This window comes from Phocoena sinus, chromosome 8 (genome assembly GCF_008692025.1).
Source record: "Phocoena sinus isolate mPhoSin1 chromosome 8, mPhoSin1.pri, whole genome shotgun sequence".
Lineage (NCBI taxonomy): Eukaryota > Metazoa > Chordata > Mammalia > Artiodactyla > Phocoenidae > Phocoena > Phocoena sinus.
Window position 1 is genome coordinate 86,064,758 of NC_045770.1, and position 22,773 is coordinate 86,087,530.

Here is a 22,773-nt window from a genome sequence, read left to right on the forward strand (position 1 = left end):
CCAACCCATCTGCTTCCCTTTCTAAAAACACTCACAGCCTCATCTGTTCACAGACGCATCCCAGGTTCACTTACACGTCAAATAGGACCTCAGTACCGAGAGAGGCAGGGATTGTGTGGTTCCAGAACCAAAGATCAGTTCTTTGGGGATGTTTGCAAATCTATCTATCTATCATCATCACTATCAGATGTGCATGAGAACTGTGCTCCAGACGTAGATAAATAACTGAGTTCAAATTCTCACATGTAGGCACCCTCTCTGGGCGTCATCAAAGGTTCACCAGACCGCACTAGGAAGCCTCCTTCCTGGTGCCCGGAGAGGGTTAACGTGCCCAGCAGATTATCACGTTCTTAGATCTCCCGCTGCAAGCCATATCAAACAGAAGTCAAGGCTGCCTGGGTTTGGACTCTGATTTTCCCACGGATTGATTGGTTTTATATCCAGAGCAGGTGGCTGGATGAAGAGGGATGGGGGTGGGAGATTATGAAGGAGGGAAGGGCCCCTGGAGCTCAAAGCCCCTTCTTCTTTCTGGACATGACCCCAGAAAAGTTCTCTTAAGTGAGGGCTCAAGGTAAAAATGCCCCCTGCCCTTCTGGGCTGGAGGCTCAGAAAACGGAGGAAGAGAATGGCAGGCCTCTGACATGACCTTCACTGCTAGGCTTGGAGAAAGGAGAGGTGGCCTCCATGTGGAGGAAAATAGAAAACAGTTCTCAGGTCTTCGATGTCAATTAGGAATCCTCCAGATACCTAACGTGACAGTAGGAGTGCACTCTTCCTCATCTCTGCCTAGCAAAGCTCTCAAAAGTCATTTGGTAAATTGAATTTGATCATATAAAAATTAGGAATATTTTTGACCAGTACGATATTTACCTCCTTTAAAGACTTCTTTTTTTTTCTTCTTTTTGCACCAACCCACTGGCTTGCTCTGTAATCTCTCCAGGGCTGTACACAGCACCGTCTGTATCTGATTCCCTTTGGTGGTTCTTCTATGGCAAATTATATCCATCAAGTTTTCTTAAAGGGCTGTCTTCAGGTGTACAACATGCATTTTTCTTCTGTAATTATCTTTTGCTTTGTGGAAAGATGTGTTTTATAAAAGGCAGCAGCTTTTTTTTTTTTTTTTTTGCTATTGCAGTGGGAGGACGGAGTGTTATTAACTCTGGATTCTCCACAAGAGACCTCGGCCACTTAGCCAGTGGGCTCTAGGTGCGAAAGTTTGGGAATAATGGCTGCTTTGTATTCCGCAGCCCAGCTTCTTAGGCTCTCTATGGTCCTTTTAATAATTGAACATTTTAGCCCTTAAGATTTCTTCAGTGTAGGGGGAACAGGGTGGTGGGAGAGAACAGCTATTTGAGGACCCTCTTCTCAGTGAAGACGTTGGTGCCCAGTGATTTGTAAGGCCAGGCCTGAAGTTAGAATATGTATTCCCAGTGGGGGGGACAGTGACCCTAGAGGGAAAAAATTGGTTCTTGAGGGTCAGAAAAATCTTAGCCATTATAATCCTTTATGACCCTCCAAAAGGCCATAGTACGTAAATGATAAATAGTAAATCTGTGATATTAACATTTCATGGAAGGGGTACGATTAAGAAACAATGATCTAAAAAGGCTCCCTAGAGGGGGTGATGAAGAAAAAAAAGGTTGAGAAGCACTGTGTTAGAACCAGAAGCAGCAGCAGGACAAGAAGGGATGTCTAGGGAGGGTTCTAGGCCTGCTGTTCTAACCACACATTTTTGTTTTTTGAGGGGCTGGCTGGTTTGTCATCACAGAAAGAGCACTGGGCTGGGAGTCATATACTTGCTCCTTGCCGAGCCTCAGTTCTTCATCTGCTAAATGGACACACTGATGAGGTGGACTCCAAGACCTGCCCCAGCTGCGTGACTTTCTGCAGGAACCCACTGGAGTGGGCCGACACATCCACACGTGTGCGTGCATACACACACGCATATATACGGTGGTGTAGTTGGATGGTGCAGTCAAGTAAGCCCACCAAACTGGAGTACAATTCAATCACTACAGAGATGAAACTTTTAGCTCTAAAAATTCCCCCAATTTTCTCTTCTCCCTTTCCTCCTATGCCCACTGTGGACTCTGGACATTCTTTGCCTGGGCTAGCCAGGCGCCTTAAGTACTCTGGACCCTCACTCATGGCCCATCCACAGACCCACGGCAGTAGGAATCAGTTTCCCCAAAGTGTAGTCCACATTCTAACTGCCTAATAAGTAGGAAGGGGTCAAGCACATTCCACACAAGGGGGAGGAATCAAGTGGGTTCTCTTCCATGCATGAGAAAGGCTGGCTGGACCTTTGGGAATGGCGTGGACGCTCAGGTCCCCAGTGCCTGCAGAGGCTTCCTATCCCTTCTGAGAGTCGGCTCACTCACCAAGGTGCACGGGGAGGGTCCACACAGTCAGAGAGACAGGCCTGTGGGTTTCCTGCCCTCACACGAGTCAGAGGCAGCAGTCACAGGTGTGGTGTCCATGGCACCTCTGCTCAGCCTTCCAGAGAGAGCAGAAGCAGAAAACCACCCAGCCTTGGCCAGTTAGCCAGAGAAGGAAAATTCCTTCCTGACCCTGGCAGAGATCATCAACTTCACTTCGGGCATGTGACCAAAAATCCACCCAGTGAAGCACCTACACATTGGCTGTTTATGCGCTAATACATCACTGGGCAGAACAAGGCTGTGAGGGTGTAAACCATGGAGAAGGGGGCCAGGGAGGGCCTTCCCTGATCCCACCACCTGGGCAATCTCACTGGGAAAAATAAAGCTTTTTGTCCTCTAAAGCCTCAGCGATATCCCAGTGTCCATCAGGTCCCAAGCCCTGCGGGCAAAGCAGGGTCCACTTCCACCTTTTGGACCTCCCTAAGAAGGGACACATGGAGGAAAACCCATTGGACTATTTCAATACTTGCTACTAAAGGATTGTGGGTTGGCTGCTTGAGTGTTTGCTCTGGGAGAAACCAGAGCAGCTGTGAGAACTGCCTTGCTGACGTCTTGCCAAGTGATTCCTCATCTTTCTTCGGCTTGTGTAGGGAGTTTGCTAGTTAGTTTGTTTTTCGTTGTTTTTCTAAAGATTCAGCGAAGACTCATAGGAGGTACGCCGTATAGTTTACTGTGGGCTCCAGTACAAAGCTTATCAGCTTTGGTTTGGATTAAATCCACTGGGGTTTAAATCCCACCTCTGCCACCCACAAGGCAAGGGACGTGGGACACATTTCTTGCTACTCAGCCTGCCGAAATTGTATTTTTTATTCTTTATTTTTGTTTTATACAAAGTGTGTTATGTAAAAATCCATGACCCTCTCTGAGCTCATCTTTAAAATGCCTCATCTCTAAAATGGGGATTTTAAACACAATACTCAGGATATCCCAAGGATTTAACCAAATTAGATAATATATGTAGATGAGTAGGCATAATACGTGTGTCCATTCCTGTCCCAGCGGGGGGGCGGGGGGGGAAGAAAATCAATCATTGTCAATATATCTAAAAGGTTGCTATTCAGGTGACTTCTTTGAAAAGAAGAAAACCAATCTGTGAAAACTCTTGTCAACAGCACCTTGAATCATGAAAAACATTCTCACAGAGAACATGGGGACAAAAGATTTAAGCTTTCACTCAGAGGGGCAAACAACCCCTCTCCCTGTGTCTTTAGACTAAAACATGAAGCTGTCTCCCTAAATCACTTTACCTTTCTATGCCTCAGTTTCCTCATCTGTAAAGCGAAGAGGTTGTCCCTAATGATGTCTGATAACCTTTCCAGTTTGTAAAATTCTTAGCACATCCAAATGAACGTGGGTCCCCAGCTCCAGCTGGAGAAGGGAGCATGTGCTACTGGTGGCTGCCAGCAGGGGGCGAATGCACAAGAACACCACATACTACAGTCTTTGCAGAGGTCTGAGAATAAATACAGTGGAAAAACCCTAACCATTGCTTTTCTGGAAGCATTCTATATGGAGGTGGTGTGAGAGGGCAGAACGGGTTTCCTTTAAGCTATTACGTAAGACAATCTCCTGAAAAACGCCCTAATCTGTATAAGGCAGCTATCTTCTCTGTTTCAAGTTGCGGGGGGGGGGCGGTGTCCATGAGCAGGCCGATGGGAAAAGGAGGCGTTTAGGCAGGAGAAGGTGGGCTTTCCTTGAAGCTGAATATTTTTTGGTGTAAAATCCAGCTTCCCTTCCTAAGGTTAGCTTTAGGAAGGGTAGAGAATAGAGTGCCTGTATGCATTCTCTCTTAGTTAGCTCCCCTTGGTTTAATCAAGTGATCCAGAGGCAGTGGGGGCTACCACGGCGGTGGTGGGTGGCTGGCTACACAGCCTGAGGATGCAAAAATGTCTCTCTCAGGTAAGCAGTTAAATCCCACTCAAACAGCTCCCGGGAGGCACTGTGACTGATGGACATGGCAGGAGGGCGGGCAGTCTGGAGCTGGGGACAGACCTACAGACCCAGGCCCCAGCCGGAGCCTCTAAGCCCTGAAACCCCTTACAATTCATCCAAAAGAGCAAAGAAAAGGTGCTTACTTGAGGACAGCGGTGCTGGGTCCAATGAGGAGGTTTTCAAGGCAAGAGAAGGCGGGCGCTCCCAGCACCGGCGTACAGTGGAAATAAAGGCACCTGTAGCCTTGTGATATAAGTAACACCTACAGACAGGTCCGTTTGGTTTTTCAGGTTTATGCACAGCCCCTTTGATGACGGTGACATACAGTGTGACACGGCTCCTTGGAGGGGGGAATGGTTCTCACACGCAGAAAGTTTACCTTTATCCTGCCTTTGTGCCCAGCTCACACACACCCCGCCCCCTCCCCCTGCAACCCGGGGGAATCAGTAAACAAGCCAAGAATTCTTGCCTCTGGGAGCTTTCTGGGATCCTGTGTTTGCTGGGAACTCTCTTTAGGGCAAGCTGGAGGGGAAACCCTGGGAATCCAGCTGTGGTGCCCATGTCTGCCGCCCCCCTCCTGGGCTGACAGAGTCCTGCGAATTTGGATATCCCGTCATCCTCCCCCCGTCCCGCACCCGCGCAGCTTGGCAAGGTGGAAGGGTAGGATGGGGCAGTGGTTAAGAACACAGAATTTGCAGCTAGATGACTTTGAATTCAAATTCTAGGTGCATCATTTTCTAGTCGTGTCACCTTGAACCACTCAACTAGCTAGCTAATAAGGTAACTAGCTCTAATGCAAATAGCAGGACCTACCCACTGTGTGCGCTGGGGGTCATATGAGGTCCTGCAAGTGAAGTACTGAATGAGCCCTTTGTTTCGCTGTGATCATAGTGTTTTCTTTGACGGAGCACGTTAATCAGAAAGCCCCTCTCCACCACTTCCTCCGACCTCATGCCTTCTGAGCAGATGAAGGGAACAGCCAGTTTGTAGAACCAATGTTGGGCCTTGCTTCTACTTTTTCACACAAAGCATAACCGGCCATCGGACACATGAGCTATTCAACTTCTAACCTCTTTGGACATAACACGCCATGTGGTGGCTTTCTCCCTTCCTCTCCTCCTTACGGATGGAGAAATGAAGAGGTTTAGCGGTTCAGTCAGGTGTCCACAGCTTCTAGGCTGGGGTCTGACTTGGATGTCAGCTCTCAGGTGACTTGCTGAGAACTACCTGCTTCCCTGTAAGAGCAGAAACTCAACCCAACTCAGGCTGAAAATAGAGTGTCTCCTGGTTGCCTCAGGACAGCGTTGCCAACCCTCTGCCTTTCTGCCCTGTGCTTCCAGCTCTCCTGGGCAGCCAAGAGCTTATGTCCAAATTGCAGACTCCAAGCTTTAGAGTGAAAGCAAGGACTGGTTTGTTAGGTTTTCTTGGGAACACTGGGGACGGGTGCAAACATACAAAAACATGTATACAGTCTGGAGAAACAAAAGGTAGTTCATTAGAAGACTCAGGTGTCATCATGGAAAAAGTGTTGGAAGGAAGATAAGGGGATTGCCTAGGCTGCTGACTTGCTGTGTAACCTCAGGCAAGTCAGGTAGCTTCTCTGGGCTTCATTTCCCCTGATGGTAAAAGGAAGAGGTTGGGTTAGAATAGTGACTTTCAAACTGCGTTCTGAAGAACCCCAAGGGTTCCCTGGAGCCCTCATAAGAGCTGCTGGGGGTGAGAGGATGAAAGCAGAGTGGGTTAGGTTCTGGGCTGTTCCTCCCTGATTCAGTAAGAGCATCTCAGCTTTTATACAAATCTTCAGGATAAGATTTCTCTTGAACAAAAGAATCCGCACTTGAAAAGAGTTTGCAGAGAACTGGATTAGGTGGTCATTGAGATTCCTTTGAGCTCTAAAATTCTGTGATTTGCTTCTTCCTCCTCAGCATCTAGGGGACCGGGATGGTCGTACACACCATGTTTCTCACCATTGGGTACTTTCCCATCTTGTCAGTAGTTTTGGAAAGTCTTCTTGTGTTTGTATCCGCACACATATGTTCTTCTCAGCAGAGAGGTTTTCATGGAAAACATCTTGTTCTGCTATCGTTTTTAGAAAAGAATCTTTTGGAGAAATTATATTTGTTTCTATGCTGTCTTGGTGCAACTATTTCAAGTTTCTGGCAATGAATGTGATGACAACAAACTCTGTTGGTCCTGAATGTGTAATACTGCGTATCTGGGTGCCTTTGTGGGGAATTACTGGCTTCTGGACTAGTGGATAAAAGGGGTGATTAAGATAAAACCAAAATAAAAGAGGAATTTGACTCTAATGGAGTCTATCTATAACATTGAACCTAAATTTGATTGGAGTGGAGATCTTGGATGGTATTAAACACTAAGCTCATAAAACCTGTAGTTGAATGTCAGAAGGGGGCAGAAGAAGGAATGAAGTATTTTAGACTTTCCAGCCCATCCTCCTTCTGCTGTCTCAACCACGTAGCAATAACAGGTAACACGAATTAGGCTTACAAGAGCCACAGCGTGACTAAGCCTGGATTCTGGAGGGAGACTTCATAGGTTTGAATCCTGGCTTTCCATTTTCTGGCTGGGTAAGTCTGGGAAGCTTATTTATTACCCTTAACATCCCAGTTCCCTCATCTGTAAACTGAGGGAAAAAGAATGCATCCCTTATAGGGTGCTGGGTGAATTAAATGAGTTCAAAGCTGGGAAGTGGTGAGAGCCCTAGTGTCTGCTCTGTTATCTATGGGCTGCCGTGACATTTGTTGAAGTAATTAAACAGGGAGGCCGTTTGACTGTGGTGGCTTTAATGGCTGGGTAACCCAAGCAAGCAAACCGAAACCTAAGCCAGAGTTGATTGTAAATGTGCTCGTATCCGAAAAAATGAAATTAAAAACCACCAATCACGGGCAGCAGACTGGGATTTCCCAAATAAAGCAACTGCTTAAGCTATAGCCAATCAAATAATTTCCTTGCTTTGCTTCCACGCCTGTACTATAAAAACCATTCCCCTGGCTCTTGTTGGTGGAGCGCTCTTAAACACCTAACCACTTCCAGTTTGGCGATGCCTGATTGGAATCGAAGTTTGCTCAAATGAATGCTTGAAAATTTTCATATGCTTCCTTTTATCTTTTAGTGCATTCACTGCCTTAAATTCTCACAACTCTCTGATGAGGGTATTACTTATTATCCCCATTTTATAGGTAAAGGAACTGAGGCACAGAGAGGTGAAATAACTTGCCCGTGGTCACACAGCTAGTAAGTGGCAGAGCAGTATTTTCTGCCTCCAGAGCCCATTCTCTTAACTACCATGCTAACCAGTCTCTAGGTGCTCCTGGGCTGGCTGCATGGGGACAGGGAAGAGGGAATCACACGTAGAGCATCTACCATATGCCAAGCATTGTGCTAGAATCGCTCACCTGTTGTACCTTGGTTATTTTTCACAGTAATCCTGGGAAGTAGCTATCACTACCTCCTTTTTAGGATGAAGAACCAGAGGTGCCAGGCTTGCTGGGTGTCACCCAGCTGGGAAGTGATCAAGCCTGGGTTGAACTCAGGGCTGCCCAGTGTTAAAACCACAATGTAGACACAGAAGCTCAAGCTGGCGTCTCTCCATTTGCTCTGGCTTCAGCACTGGCCTCAGAGGGGGTCCTTCCCCCTCTGTTGGTTCAAGATCCCTGAGTCTCATGGCTGTCGCTGCCATAGTCTACCTCTCAGTGTAGAGTAGAAATTCTGGTACCTCATTGATTCCCTGGTGTCTGATATGGTTCTTGGGACAAAGAAGACGCTCAATATACGTGCATGTATCATGGAAGTGAATTAAAAGACAAGTCACCTGACGTAAGGCTGGAGGTTCCTACCCAATTCCTTTTACGAGATGTAATGGGTTCCACGCTTTTCCTAGATCCTACCCCCATTTAACCTGGGCCAACATTTCTTTAGTCATTTTTCTCTCCCCCAATCTGCTACCCTCACCACCACCCCAAGAGGCAGTACAGGCTGAAAACAAAAGTGAGTTAAAAAATACACTTAGGTAAATTCACAGACGATGCCGTTAGCAGGACAGGTTTTCAGGGTGATGGTGAAGTGTATGAGCTTTGGATTAGGATCCCTGTCTCTATTATCCTAAAACTATTTTTTATAAAATAGTCTGTTGGAGAAATTACATTTTCTATGCTCTACTGGTTTAAATATTTAAGAATGAGAAGTTTTCTTTCAGTAGGTGTATATGATAACCAACTCCTGGCACCTGCCACCTGGGAGCCATTAGATGAAGCAACAACTTTTCAGGGCCTCAGTTTCTCATCTGGAAGTATTTACTGTGATTCCTGGTGCACAGTAAGTTCTCACTGAGTGGTGACTACGGTCTACGGAGAGAAACGCAGATGTTGATTGAGATCGCCGAATTTTGAAGTTTACCATACCAAGTAGGATAATATTGCCCTCCTGCAATGAATAGTCGCAGTCGCTACCATTTATCTGGCATTTACTAGGTGCCAGGAACTGTCTAGGCATGCTACGTGTATTGAAGCATTTAACTTTTACATCATTCCTCTGAGGTAGGTACTATTATTATTATCTAACATTTACTAATGAGGAAACAGGCATAGAAAGTTCAGGTAACTTACTCAATATCACACAGCTGGTAGAACTGCAGGTAAGATTTGAGCCTAGGAAGATGGCACCAGAGTCCACAAGCTTCCCCATTATGCTATCATTTGGTACCTCTAGGAGGCAGAATCTAAATTGAGGAGATATCCATTTTCTTAGGCCTCCCAGTTTGCTGGCAGGATCCTTGAAAGCAAGGACAAGGGTTATAAACCTATTGTCCCCTAAAACACCTAGCATGGACTTAAGCACAAATAAGTGCTACAGCAATTCTTGTTGGCTGATTTTGTATTTGCTTTATTTCCTCTTTGGGTGTCTTTCCCCAGTTTCCATATTCAACTCATCCTTTAGCTGTACATGCTGTCCATTTTCCTAGCCAGGAGCCCCAGTTCAGCAGAGAGCAGCAGTGAGGTAGCTCCCCTGATAATCCCTCCTTGGCTATGAGCCTCATGGAAGTAATGGATCTTTGTGTGATTTCCAGCACAGAAGGCATCGTGGAGGTTAAACAACAGCAAAGTCAATGGCTGACAGAAGCATAATGAAAATGAAGATAAGAATACTGATTTTGTCACTGTAAGGTTGAATTATGATAATGTTTATGGAACAGCAGACACAATTGCATGACTGTACTTTTAGTCTCCCTTCTTCCTGTAAAGATACCGGAAGCCAACCTAATCAGATTTTCTATGTTTTGGGTTAGCCCAAATGAATCTGAAGAAATAATGGCTATACAAAGGCATGGATCTGAGAGGCCCAGCTAAAACAAGCCTTCTCAAAGGAAGCATTCTTCAAGACAGTATTTTCTTTAGTTGCTTTCCTACCAAACATCAGTCCCCTGGCAGGCATGAGAGCTTGCTTCCTGAGAGAATTGTTGGGGGTGACAATTTGAGGAATGGATGCCACCACTGACTCCTGTGGCCAGTCCATGGTGTTGGTTGGAGTATGGTGTAGTGTGGTATTGAATGGACCAGTCCCTGCAGCCAAGGCTCCTTTGCTTGGTTAATTCAGGAACCACATTAATAACAGGCTATCATTAGATAATCAATCAGTCAGTCATTGAAGACTTAATCCTCCTGTAGGTGAGCTGACATTGGACTTACTGGGTAAACTTATCTGAACCTCAGTTTCCTGAGGCCTGTCAGCGGGAGTGATCACACACGTAGTTTCATAAAGTGTGTTTCCGCACGGATATCCATGTCTCCACACTAAACTCCTCACTTCTGCCAGTTGTCATCCAAAGGCATGTCTTTGGTCAAGGGACTGTGGGTGGGGGTGGCCGTGAGGATGGAGGGTGAAGGGTGAGGAGGGATGCTAGGGGAAATTTGTAGCAGATCCATGTAGATATACTCTCATTAGTCAACCAAATCTTATTTCTGAGATGCTGTTGATTATAATATACAACATTGATTTAGGTCACTGTGGGGAGAAAACATTATGCTAAATGTGCAGATAGATTATACAGCTTATCCTGATTTCAGAAAAGTTAAAATGTGGACTCGGTAAATATAGCAATTAAAATATATATAATAGGCCAGTATTTTCAGGAATAGAAAAAAGTGAGGCCCAGTTGTAGCCTTCAAGTAATAGACACTTTAGCAAAGAATTCAAGAGGAAACATTTAGAGGGAGTATATAAGTCCAAGCCAAATTTTGAGTTAAGGACTGTAGGACCTGAGGAAGCGGGAGGACAATAAGGGCTGGAACAGTCAGAAAAAGCTTCTTGTGGGGTGTGGCATTTGAGCTGGGCTGTGAAAAATTGGAAGGGCTTGCTAAAAATGGTCGCTTATCATGTGCCAAGTATAACACCTGTAGGAGTTGGGGTTGTTATTATCCCCATTTTACAGAAGGGGAAACTGAGTCTCAAAGAGCTTCAGTAATTTGCCCAAGGTCTAAAGCTAACAAGTAGCAGAGCCAGAGTTCAATCCTAGGATTGCTTAATTTAAAGCTCAGGACATGGCCCATGGTGCTCTGTAATGTCTGGGATGAACAGAAGGACAGGCTCTTTCAAAGAAGAGGAAACCTGCAGGTGTGTGGAGAGAATGTGTATGTGATAGACCAGGAGCTTGTGGAAGGTTGGCTTGAGTCTAACACATGCCACCATGTGGCGGCCCTGGAGGTCTGAATCGTGCTGTCTGGCGCACCAGCCCCTATGAACAAGGGGGATCCTAGTTGACGAGGACTTTAAGTTTGAGGAGGCCTCAGATCTTGTCTGCTCTTCAGGGGCAAATTTGTGCAGGTCAGCAAGGATACTTGGTCAACAACTTTGATTTTTCTCTTACTCTTCACCCATGTATTTTTCCAGGATTGCACTGTTCTTTCTTACGGAGGTTGTTACTGGGTTTCCTTCTTCCACTCATTTTGAACTAACATTGTTTTCTTTGGTTGTTTCCTTGTAATCTTCTACTATCTCCCACAACTTAATTTGCCATTAAAAAGTACAAAGGTCTAAATTACACACTGAATTTTGCTGAGTTTGGTTTTGTTGGAAACTCATTTAGAGAAACAGTCTTGGCTATAAACACAGAACGGTGTAAGAACTCAGGCATTGTGCTTTTTACAAAATTTCAGTCTTTCACTATTATGAACTTTTCTGATTTATCGTTTTATTCCAGAGTTTGTCATCATATCCTAACTGAAATCCAACAATTCCTGGTATTTATGAGCGCTTATAAATCTGAGGGGAGAGCCCTCAAATTTGGGAAGCTGCCCAGCATCATCGAGAAGCCCACATCAACACTGACTTGTCTGTGCCTTGAACTTGCAAACCCAGGGAAGTTCCAATGTGGAACTTGCCACCCCCCAAGGTGTTTGTCTAGGGGTCCGCATTTGGGGAAGTTATCACTGAGCTGTTGGAGTTAAAGAGAAAAGAGGTGTCTTCTTTGGTCCTGGACATCACTTGCCCTCATCTCTTTTCATGAAATGATGTTTTAATTCCTCTCAAAGTACAAAAGCAGATCAGTAGGATTCAGTTTCATTCTGAGTCAACAGTTATCCCTCTGGTTCCAAAGAACCAGTGAGATATGGGACTTGGCTGAACATTTTCTTTTCTGTTTTCTTGATTTTTATTTTATATTGGAGTATAGTTGATTTACAATGTTGTGTTAGTTTCGGGTGTACAGCACAGTGATTCAGTTATATATATATATATATATATATATTTTTTTTTTTTTTTTCCAAATTCTTTTCCACTTTAGGTTATTGCAGAATGGTGAGTAGAGTTCCCTGTGCTATACAGTAGGTTCTTGTTGGTTATCTATTTTATACGTAGTAGTATGTATATGTTAATCCCAATCTCCTAATTTATCCGCCCCCCCCTCCACCTTTCCCCTCTGGTAACCATAAGTTTATTTTTTAAGTCTGTGAGTCTGTTTCTGTCTTGTAAATAAGTCCATTTGCATCGTGTTTTTAGATTTCACATATAAGTGATATCATCTGATATTTGTCTTTCTCTGTCTGACTTCACTTAGTATGATAATCTCTAGGTCCATCCATGTTGCTGCAAATGACATTATTTCATTCTTCTTTATGGCTGAGTAATATTCCATTGTATATATGTGCCACATCTTCTTTATCCATTCAGCTGTTGATGGACATTTAGGTTGGTTCCATGTCCTGGCTACTGTAAATAGAGCTGCAATGAACATTGTGGTACATGACTCTTTTGAGTTTTTTCTCACGGTATATGCCCAGTAGTGGGATTGCTGGGTTGTATGGTAGTTCTATTTTTAGTTTTTTAAGGAACCTCCATACTGTTCTCCATAGTGGCCGTATCAATTTACATTCCCACCAACAGTGCAAGAGTGTTCCCTTTTCTCCCCACCTTCTCCAGCATTTATCGTTTGTGGACTTTTTGATGATGGCCATTCTGACTGGTGTGAGGTGATACCTCATCGTAGTTTTGATTTACATTTCTCTAATAATTAGTGACGTTGAACATCTTTTCATGTGCCTCTTGGCCATCTATATGTCTTCTTTGGAGAAATGTCTATTTAGGTCTTCTACCACTTTTTTTGATTGGGCTTTTTGGTTTTTTGATATTGAGCTGCATGAGCTGTTTGTATATTTTGGAGATTAATCCCTTGTTGGTTGCATCATTTACAAATATTTTCTCCCATTCTGTGGGTTGTCTTTTCATTTTGTTTATGGTTTCCTTTGCTGTGCAAATTGGCCGAACATTTTCAAGTGATACAATAACTAACCAGACAACTGTGGTATTGTTAAGAGCAAAAGCCAGATGAGAAGGTAGCAAAGGAAAAACAAGTGCAAGAAAGAGTCCTGGGTTTTGAATCTGTTAAATGTGGGTTCAAAACTTAGTGCTATCACTTAGTAGCCAGTGATAATTATCTTCTGAAGACACAGTTTCCTCATCTAAAAGCTTGGATAAATACACTGTCACTTCATAGAGTTCTGGTGAGGATTAAATGGCTAATATAAAACAAGAAGTACTTAGCTCAATGCCTGGCATTTATTAAATACTCAATAAATCATGGCTATACTACTTACTATATTATTATTATTGCTGCTGCTGTTGTTGTTATTAAACTTATCCAACCCTCAATTTCCTAATCAACAAAATGAGAGTAATATTAGCTATTCACTAGATTAATTGAAATAATACAGGTATGTGCACCTGGCACCTAGTAGATATTCATCCATCCATTGGTTCATTTTCAGTCTCTTATCTGGTATCTATCAAAAGGGGATCAACCTTGGGAGTTAGGAGAAGGCCACCATATTTGGCCAACAGTTATTAATTATCTTAAATGGAGCAATACTTTTATAAGATGTTCATTTCCTCATCCAAACTTTTTTTTTCCCTGAGCTCCAGTGTGCCCTTCTGGGAGAAAAGAGGCCCTAGGAATCCCAACGACTCACCCTGAAGAGTGGCCAACAGGTCTGCCACTTGGCCATAGAGATCCCAGCTGGCCCAGTTTAACATATTTCTGCACAAACCCTATGGGTGGGCTTTGGTAAGTTCACCCCTTCTGCAGTACCCAGAGGAGAATGTGAATGCCACCTGCCTCTATGGGAGGGAAACAGGCACTGGGTCTTTTTGATTTGGGGGTTATATCCACCCCAGGCTGCAGCTGTCACTTTGGGCAAAGTTCAGGTGGCACCTCTGCATTAAGGCAGAAGACAGATTTTGCACAAGGCCTTCCGAGGGAGGAAAGAATCAGCTGGGGTCAAGTATTCCAGCCAAAGCAAGTGGAGAGTTGCACAATTGACCAACAGACCATGGCTGTGCCGAGAGAGGCTGTCCAAATATCTAACGCTGTCAGTAGACTGGGGGGAAGGGCAGAGATGACCAGGCTGGCTACGTGCCTGATCCACAGTCTCTGGGAAGTTGCTTAGCCCTCACTGTAGGGGGAACCTAGCCTTGGAGTGTTACCTTACACCCACCTGACCACTGATGTTTAAGCAAGTTTAAATCAGAACTGGAGACTTTCTGGAGGATCTTTTCATGAAATGAAAAGGAGTTTCATTTATCCTGACCAGAGGTGAGTGGAGTTGACTTCCGGTCAGGCCAACCAATATTCAGAACAGAAGGAGAACTACTTTTTCAGGATACCTTGCAACTGACAAACTAGTTTAAGGTGATGGACGTTTAAGACAAGCCAAGATAGACCTGGAGGTAAGATTTGAAAATGTGGCAGACAATTAGTGGCTAAAGAGGGCATCTCCAAGAACAGTATGGACGTTCATTAAAAAACTAAAAATAGAACTGGGCATATACTCTGAGAAAACCATAATACAAAAAGACACGTGTACCCCAATGTTCACTGCAGCACTATTTACAATAGCCAGGACATGGAATCAACCTAAATGTCCATCAACAGATGAATAGTTAAAGAAGATGTGGTACATATATACAGTGGAATATTACTCAGCCATAAAAAGGAACGAAATAGGGTCCTTTGTAGAGATGTGGATGGACCTAGAGTCTGTCATACTGAGTGAAGTAAGTCAGAAAGAGAAAAACAAATATCGTATATTAACGCATATATGTGGAATCTAGAAAAATGGTACATATGAACCTATTTGCTGGGCAGGAATAGAGACACAGATGTAGAGCAAACATGTGGACATGGTGGGGGAAGGGGAGGGTGGGACAAACTGGGAGATTAGGACTGACATATATACACTAGCATGTGTAAAATAGATAGCTAGTGGGAACCTGAGGCATAGCACAGGGAGCTCAGCTTGGTGCTCTGTGATGACATAGATGGGTGGCATGGGGGGGAGGGAAGGGGGTCCTAGAGGGAGGGGATAAATGTATACGTATAGCTGACTCACTCACTCACTACAACAGAAACTAACAAACATGGTAAAGCCACTATACTCTCGTTAAAAAAATTAAATAAAAAGAGGGCACCTGCAGGTGGAATTGGCAGTTGGGAGCTCCATAGACCCTAGCTAAGTACAAATATAGAAAAGTCTATTTTCTGGGGGAAAAGAATTATGACAGATCCAAGGTATAGGGGAAAATAGGCAGAATTCTACCATCCCTCGTGTACAGAGCCTGCATAACCCTTAGACACAGCTCCCAGACACACTCGCTTGCTATATCTGCCTTGCTCTCCCCCAGACACCCTGTTCTCCCCAGAGACCCACCACACACAGCACAGATCCCCCCATGCCATGCACAGCCATCAGATAAACACAGTCTCCTTAGGAAGGTGATTAATAAAACTATTTTATCTATAATTACACTTGACTGATAATAATGTCCTCAGAGCCTGCATGGTTAGATTGGCTCAGATTGTAATGTCCAGATTAGGGCTGAACTCCCTTTGAACTCTGGACACACTGTTGGTCTCTCCAGCTCAGAGATTACAAATGGCTTTAGCTGGATTCGCCCCATGGAACTAGGAGGGTAAGTAGAATTCCAGCTCTCCTTGGTTCTCTTTTCTCTCCGACACTGCACAGATGGTATCTCTAAAAACACATGGCCCAGAGTAGGAGGAAGGGCCGAATCAAACTACTTTCTCCAACCTGTCACTGCACACTCTGTTGGTTCTACTTTCAAACCAATGTCAATCTCAAGTTTCTTGGAGGAAGTGGCCGTGAACTCCGTCTGGAAGTCTGACACTGGAAAAGAAACAGTTTAATTCTTGCATGTTGGGGTCCTGGGGATGGACTCCAGTGAGCCATAATTAACTCTTTAAAGTCTTCACGGTGTCCTAAAAATATCTTATTCTTTATCATGTAACACTAAATGGAGGCAGCAAGGAGGACTTTTAGGCTAATTACATGCTGGAATGAGGTTACGGTTGAGCCTTTGCATGGCTCCTCTGACATTGACAAGTGACTTGGTAACACGCTAGCGCTAAAGACAGTGATGGCTTTAAAAGAAGGTAGGAGCTAGAAACTGAGCTAGACAGGCCCCTGACCTCATTCCCTAAACTAGTCCCTACCCTGGGACTAGACCTCACCACTCCATTTCCAGAAATGAAGAGATCTTGATTTTCAACTGGCATTCAATGCCATGGGCCTGGAGATGTGGACCACCATCCTCTTGGATCTCAGCTCTCTTACACATTTTAGAGAAGCTGAATTTAGTTAAGGATGAAAGCAAGAGCCCACTATCCAATGGGATGCTTTTCCGCTGAGCAGAAGGCATGTCAGTACAAACAAGGAAGTAGGAATAAAGACGCAGATGTAGAGAATGGACTTGAGGACACGGGGAGGGGGAAGGGTAAGCTGGGACGAAGTGAGAGAGTGGCATGGACATATATACACTACCAAACGTAAAACAGATAGCTAGTGGGAAGCAGCCACATAGCACAGGGAGATCAGCTCGGTGCTCTGTGACCACCTAGAAGGGTGGGATAGGGAGGGTGGGAGGGAGGGAGACGCAAGAGGGAAGAGATATGGAAACATATGTATATGTGTAACTGATTCACTTTGTTATAAAGCAGAAACTAACACACCATTGTAAAGCAATTATACTCCAATAAAGATGTTAAAAAAAAAAACAAAACAATAAACCAAAACCCAGGTCTGCCTGGATTTGGAACCCATGTGAGGTTTTTCTCCGGCTTATTGGTTGAGACCAAAACTAGCTTTAGGGCAGTTTCTAATACATTGTTCGTTCAGTCTGGCTCTCTGCAGCAGCAGGAATGGGGAGATTATTTACTATGTTCTCTTATATTAAAATTTAGTATTTTAAGATGATCTCTGGCTTGTAGTGTCTCTTCTCCAACTTCTTAGAAGTTGTGCAAGTCCTAGCTTGCCTCCCTTCATTACTTTTCTAAGAACTCCTGACGTCATGACAGCCTGTACTTCGAGACATTGTATTACAATGATTTAGTGATTTATCTGTCTTGTCCACCAGGTTCTAAGCTCTAAGAGGCTGTGGATTCTGTCTGATTTATCTGTTTTCTCAGTGCCTATCACTGTGCCTGACTCATAAGAGGGGCTTATTAAAAATTTGTTGAAAGAGTTAATGAAGGAAGCCAAAGGGACCAATGAAAAGGTGTTTTTAAAAAATGAACTCTTCTATATAAGACTTAGCTGGTTCATAAATGAAATCATCTATGGAGAACAGTGGTCAGCTTTTGCCCCTGAACTCAGTGTCCATCTCTATTCCTCTGGGTGATATTGATTAAGTCCTTGCTATGTGGGCTGGGCAAACAGAAATAAATATGATAAACTCCTGGGATGTTTTTTGTTTTCTTTTGCGGTACGCGGGCCTCTCACTGTTGTGGCCTCTCCCGTTGCGGAGCATAGGCTCCAGACGCGCAGGCTCAGTGGCCATGGCTCATGGGCCCAGCCGCTCTGCGGCATGTGGGATCTTCCCGGACCGTGGCACGAACCCATGTCCCCTGCATCGGCAGGCGGACTCTCAACCACTGCACCACCAGGGAAGCCCTAAACGCCTGTTTTTAAGGAGCTTAGAGTCTAGAAGGGTGGTGCAAAATTACACACAAATCCCTGGAATAGTGGTTACAAAGTAAACAGTGTTGAGTGTCCTAAAGAGGGATGAGATTTCTGGAGAAGGATGAGTAGAGAGACGGAGTGAAGTTGTTCAGATCCCAGACATTAGCATATAGGTTGCCTTCAGAGGTATGTAACTCTGGCACGTAATCCTCTAAGACTCAGTTTCCTCATATGAAAAAAAAAAGGGTATATTTTATGGGTTGAATTGGGTCCCCAAAGATGTTGAAGTCCTAGCCCCCAGTACTTGTGAATGTGACCTTATTTGAAACAAAAGTCTTTGCTGATGATCAAGTTAAGATGAGGCTATTACAGCGGACCCTAATCCAGTATGACTGGTATCCTTATAAAAAGGAGAAATTGGGGCACAGAAACAGACACATGCAGGGAGAAGACAATGTGGAGATACAAGGAGAATGCCATCTACCAGCCAAGGAATACTGGGGCTACCGGCGGCTAGGGGAGAGGCATGGAGCAGATTCTCCCTCTCAGCCCTCAGAAGAAACCAATCTGACATCTTGATTTTAGACCTCCAGCCTCCAGAACTATGAGATGATACATTTCTGTTGTTTAAGCCACCCAGTTTGGGGTACTTTGTTATGGCAGCCCTAGCAAACTAGTATGGAGGCAATAATAGTGCTTATCTCGTGGAGATGTGAAGATTAGGTGAGATAAAATAAGCTAAGTGCTTAGCACAGTACTTCGTAAGTGCTTGATATTTGTGGATGGGGTGACCACTCTTGATCTGGGGAAATGAGGTGAGGCCTTGCAGAGGTGGTGGCGTTTGGATTAAGGCAGGCAAGCTGGGTAGGATGTGGGCATTGGGATGAGATATAGGAGGAGGGGTTCATGAAACTGCCATTTGCAATGAAATCTTGGTCCCAGGAGGACATACACTTAGCCCTTAGGTTCTTGCTTTTGGCCCAGGGGGTCATATGGGGATTCTAGTTATTTTTGCCTGACCAGCATTCCTTGTCTCTTCTTTCGATAACAGCCACTCAGTTTTCTTTTGGTAAAGTCGCCCCTCGCCTGCTCCAATCATGGCTCTGCCCTTCCCCAGGCTGACCAGTTGGAGGTTTCCAGCTTCCTGGGCCTTGAGACAGGTCCAGGAGGGGGCATATGCCCCAATCAGGGCCAATCAGAGTTCTCACTAGGCACAGGTATGGATCCTGAGAGGGGCAGGGTCTCTGTTCCTTTGGGATGAGGAACAGTAAAGACAATGAACTCTGTGCTTCTTAGCGCCATTTTTCCTGACCACATGGAGGAAGCCAGGTTAGGGGTAGGGAAGAAGGGTAAGGTGCAAACAGGAATATATCTGAGAGTTGGAAAGTGATGGAGCTGGATGGATAGAGAGAGAGAGAGAGCGATCTGAAGGTAGTGAGACAGTGTTTGAGCTCCAGGATCCAGCATTCCTGAATCTAGGTGCCCTTGGACCCTTAGGTTATGAAAACCAATACATTTTCTTTCTTATACATTTTGCATTAGGGTTGATCATATGCATCTGGATGAGTCCTGACTTAGTCACTGTCTTCAGGTGCCTGCCTTTCCCCAAGGGCAAGCACCTCCTGGGTGAGAACATTTAAGAAGGTGGCTGGCGATGGGGATGTGGTGTCTGTCACAGCCTCTGTCCTCTCAGAGGACGGGAAAGATACCATCGCAACCTCACATCAGGATTTGCTTCTGCCTGTGGCTTTCCCTCAGATGTCTTCATCATGTGTTGACAGATATTTGGGTCCCTTTTTGACCAAAATCCTCTGCAGGTACTAAGGCTAGTCCTGCAAAGAATTTCGGAGGTTTCAGAAAAGTGGAGCCCTCCTCAGATTCATTGGAGAATTCCAAGGATCTGTGTTGGGAGACCTCCAGGATGGCCATGAAGAGGCTCTAGATCCTTGACACCTTAAGAAAAAGGGATGCCTCACAAAACCAGGGCCCATGTCATCCTATCTACCACTCTATGTCTGGCACCTATGACCATGCCTTGACTATAATAGAGACTCTATGACTATTTACTGGTGACCAGATGAGTGAAAATAGGGCATTACTTAGAAAATATTCTATGTTTTCTTATTATGTATATGATACAAATGCTTGATTTTGATACAAATATATTGATTCTTTGGTTGAGGAATACGCTAGGAACTTTGGAAAGCAAAGTATCAAATAAGTAATGAGCCTAAAATTGGTGTTGTGCTGGGCTCCTCAAATTTCAATGTACTTACCAGTTCCCTGCAGACTGTATTTTCTAGAGATGGCTCAGCACGCTATCTCAGCACACATACACTTTTTATAATGTAACTTTGACATTTCTCCCATAGAGACTTGGAGTCTATTTCTCTCCCACTGAATCTAGGTGGGACCATGACTATAGTGGAAGTGATACCATGTGATTTTTTGAAATGTTTGCTTTTGGAAATCAGCCAACAGGCTGAGAAGAGACTTAATCTCAGGATCTTTCTTGAAGCTATTGAAAAGAATTTCTTTCTCCTGGATTTGAAGCTGGGAAGGTGGAAGCCTGGAGCTTCTGAGGGTCCATCATGTGGTAGGAGACTGTTCAAGAGTGAGAAACTCACTTAAGGAAGCAGAGCTGACACAGAGAGAAACCAAATCCTGATGATTGTTTGAGCCCTTGATCCAGCCATGCCTGAACTCCCTTTAGAGTTTTCAGTTAGGTAAACCAATAATCTCCCCTTCTTATTTTTTAAGTTAGTTCATGTTGGGTTTCTGTCACATGCATCAGAAGAGTCATAACTGATATAATGGACCATATCCTTGGCAGCACACAGTTCTACGAGACTAGTCTTTGAAAATTCTTCACTGCTATAAAAAACCAAGGCTATTGCTAATCCTACTTCCCTAAGAATGTCCTTAAGAAGTTTCATCCATCAGTTGCTATTAATGAGCACACCCCAAACGCCAGCCCTTTGATGATCTAGGCACCCTCATTGGGTATTTCCTCCCTCCTCCCTCCATGACCCCTGAAGTTTCCCAGGCTGTCCGAGCTCAAGGATAACCCCCCTCCCCCTGTTCCCAGCATCTCTTGCTGAGGGCAGGACTGACCTAACCCAGGGAACCCACTTGGAGCTCCTGAGTGACTCATCTTGAGCAGAGCCCCAGGTTTGCCTGGGGACTTCAGGGGAGTTACCGTGTGAGAAACTCTAGAATACACATGAATAAATAAGATGGGACTCAGTGCCAGTTTGAAACGATTAAAGGATCCCGTGAAAGCTGAACCTCTGCAGAGATGTATGGGCTTCTGTTGTATAATCCTCTAAACTCAAAGGGGCCGAGGAGTAGCCTCCTTTGATCCGAGCCCCGTGCACACCCACTCTTGCCCCTTGGGTTCTTAGCACAAGCAAAACTCCTCTCATCATGGCAGCCAGCCACAGGCTTTTTCCTATCACCCTGGAAGTGCCTTCTTAAGAATTCCTCACGAGATCTGGTTCTGGGCCGTGCCGATGATTACTTTTAGTGTGTTTAGACCCGGCTCCTGGGTCTCAAAAGCAGGAAGGAGTTGCCAGAAAGATCAAATTCTTCCTTCAATGCAGATCACTCTTCTTTCTTTTCTTGGGAAGTGATGACATGTGCTTCCCTACGCGTCTCTCCTCTGTCTCCAAATCCCTATCTCCTTCCCAGGCTGTCGAATGCCAGTTTATTCGTGAATCCATCTCTGACCCGACTTCCTCGCTCAAGCCTGTCTGGTTTCTACAGCCTTACAGCTTCTGGAACTCTTTATACACACTTTCAGTTCATGAGTTTTCAGCAAAATGCCTGGCACAGTGCTCTTTAAGTATTTGGTGGTGATGCTCCAGGTTTCAGAAGCAGCTTCTTCAACTCCTATTTCTCTGAGATAGCCTCTAAAAACTGCCCAGTGGAACATATTGGAATCCTATGGGCTCCAACGCATGGGAAGTCAGCAACTCATCTGCTTACCCTCCAGAGAGCCGGGCGGCTAAACTCTTGAGACACGAGACCAGGATTGGTAACCTGCTCCATCCCTTTCTAGCTGAGTGACCTTGGGCATGTAGTTGCACCTCTCATTATCTTACGCTCCTTATTTGGACAGTGGAGATAACGATGAGTCCTACTTTTCAGTGTTTATGTGACGATTAAATAAAATGATCCAGGTACAGCATTTAGTACAGTGTTTGGTACATAAGTTAGCTGTTATTACTATTATTAATCAATAAAAATATATTGAATATCTAATAGGAAACAGGCCAGAGTTTTAGATTCCAGCCTCTGAGCCTCAAATGGAATTGACTTCTTGGTGACTTTAAGCAGCGTCGGGATCTTGCTGTGACCCATTGCATGTTTTTTTTTTTTTTATCATTTTATTCATTTACTCAGCAGATACTCCCCACCCATCTACTACGTGTCTACTGTCTATAAGCTACCACTCCCATAGTCGCATTGTGGGGATCAGAAGTAAGACCAGGAAAAGATTTTGGCTGAATAATGGATCAGCATTCTAGACTACTGATTTCTTCACTAGAATTTATTTTGCCAGCTCTCAGTCCTGTGGTCAAGGACAAGAGATCTTTGCTATACTTTAGGAGAATGCCGAGGGGGAAAATAATACTTCAGTTTCTGCAACAGAGGGGCTGTAAAGAAAGCTTTAGAGAGGAGTGTGTGGGTTCAGACAGTGCTTTCTGGCTGGAAAGGAATGAAACTACAAGGATGAGGAGGTACATTGCTCATTTTTTGTAAAAAAAGGAACAAGCAAGGGACTTAACTCTTCAGGTACTGGGCTGAAGTTCAGTATTTAAAACACAGTCTTTGGTAGTATAGTTTTCAGTAAACACTTTCTTTTCTTCTTTTTTTTTTTGCTCCTGCAGGTACTGTGTTCAGAATGCAGAACG

The 22,773-nt window shown here is 44.5% G+C and overlaps 1 protein-coding gene across 5 annotated transcripts in view; it reads right to left on the minus strand.

Annotated features, from left to right (window-relative positions):
- Positions 1-4,594, minus strand: part of ELF5 (E74 like ETS transcription factor 5) — a 29,588-nt gene extending 24,994 nt beyond the window's left edge. For 2 of the 5 annotated variants that reach the window (XM_032641942.1, XM_032641938.1), the window contains exon 1: positions 2,382-2,540. The gene's annotated coding sequence lies outside the window, so the exon portion shown is untranslated. Of the gene's footprint in view, positions 1-870; positions 987-2,381; positions 2,541-4,516 lie in introns of those variants that run through there. The other 3 variants (XM_032641940.1, XM_032641939.1, XM_032641941.1) reach the window with 3 other exon arrangements.
- Between the last annotated feature and the right edge of the window lie 18,179 nt (positions 4,595-22,773).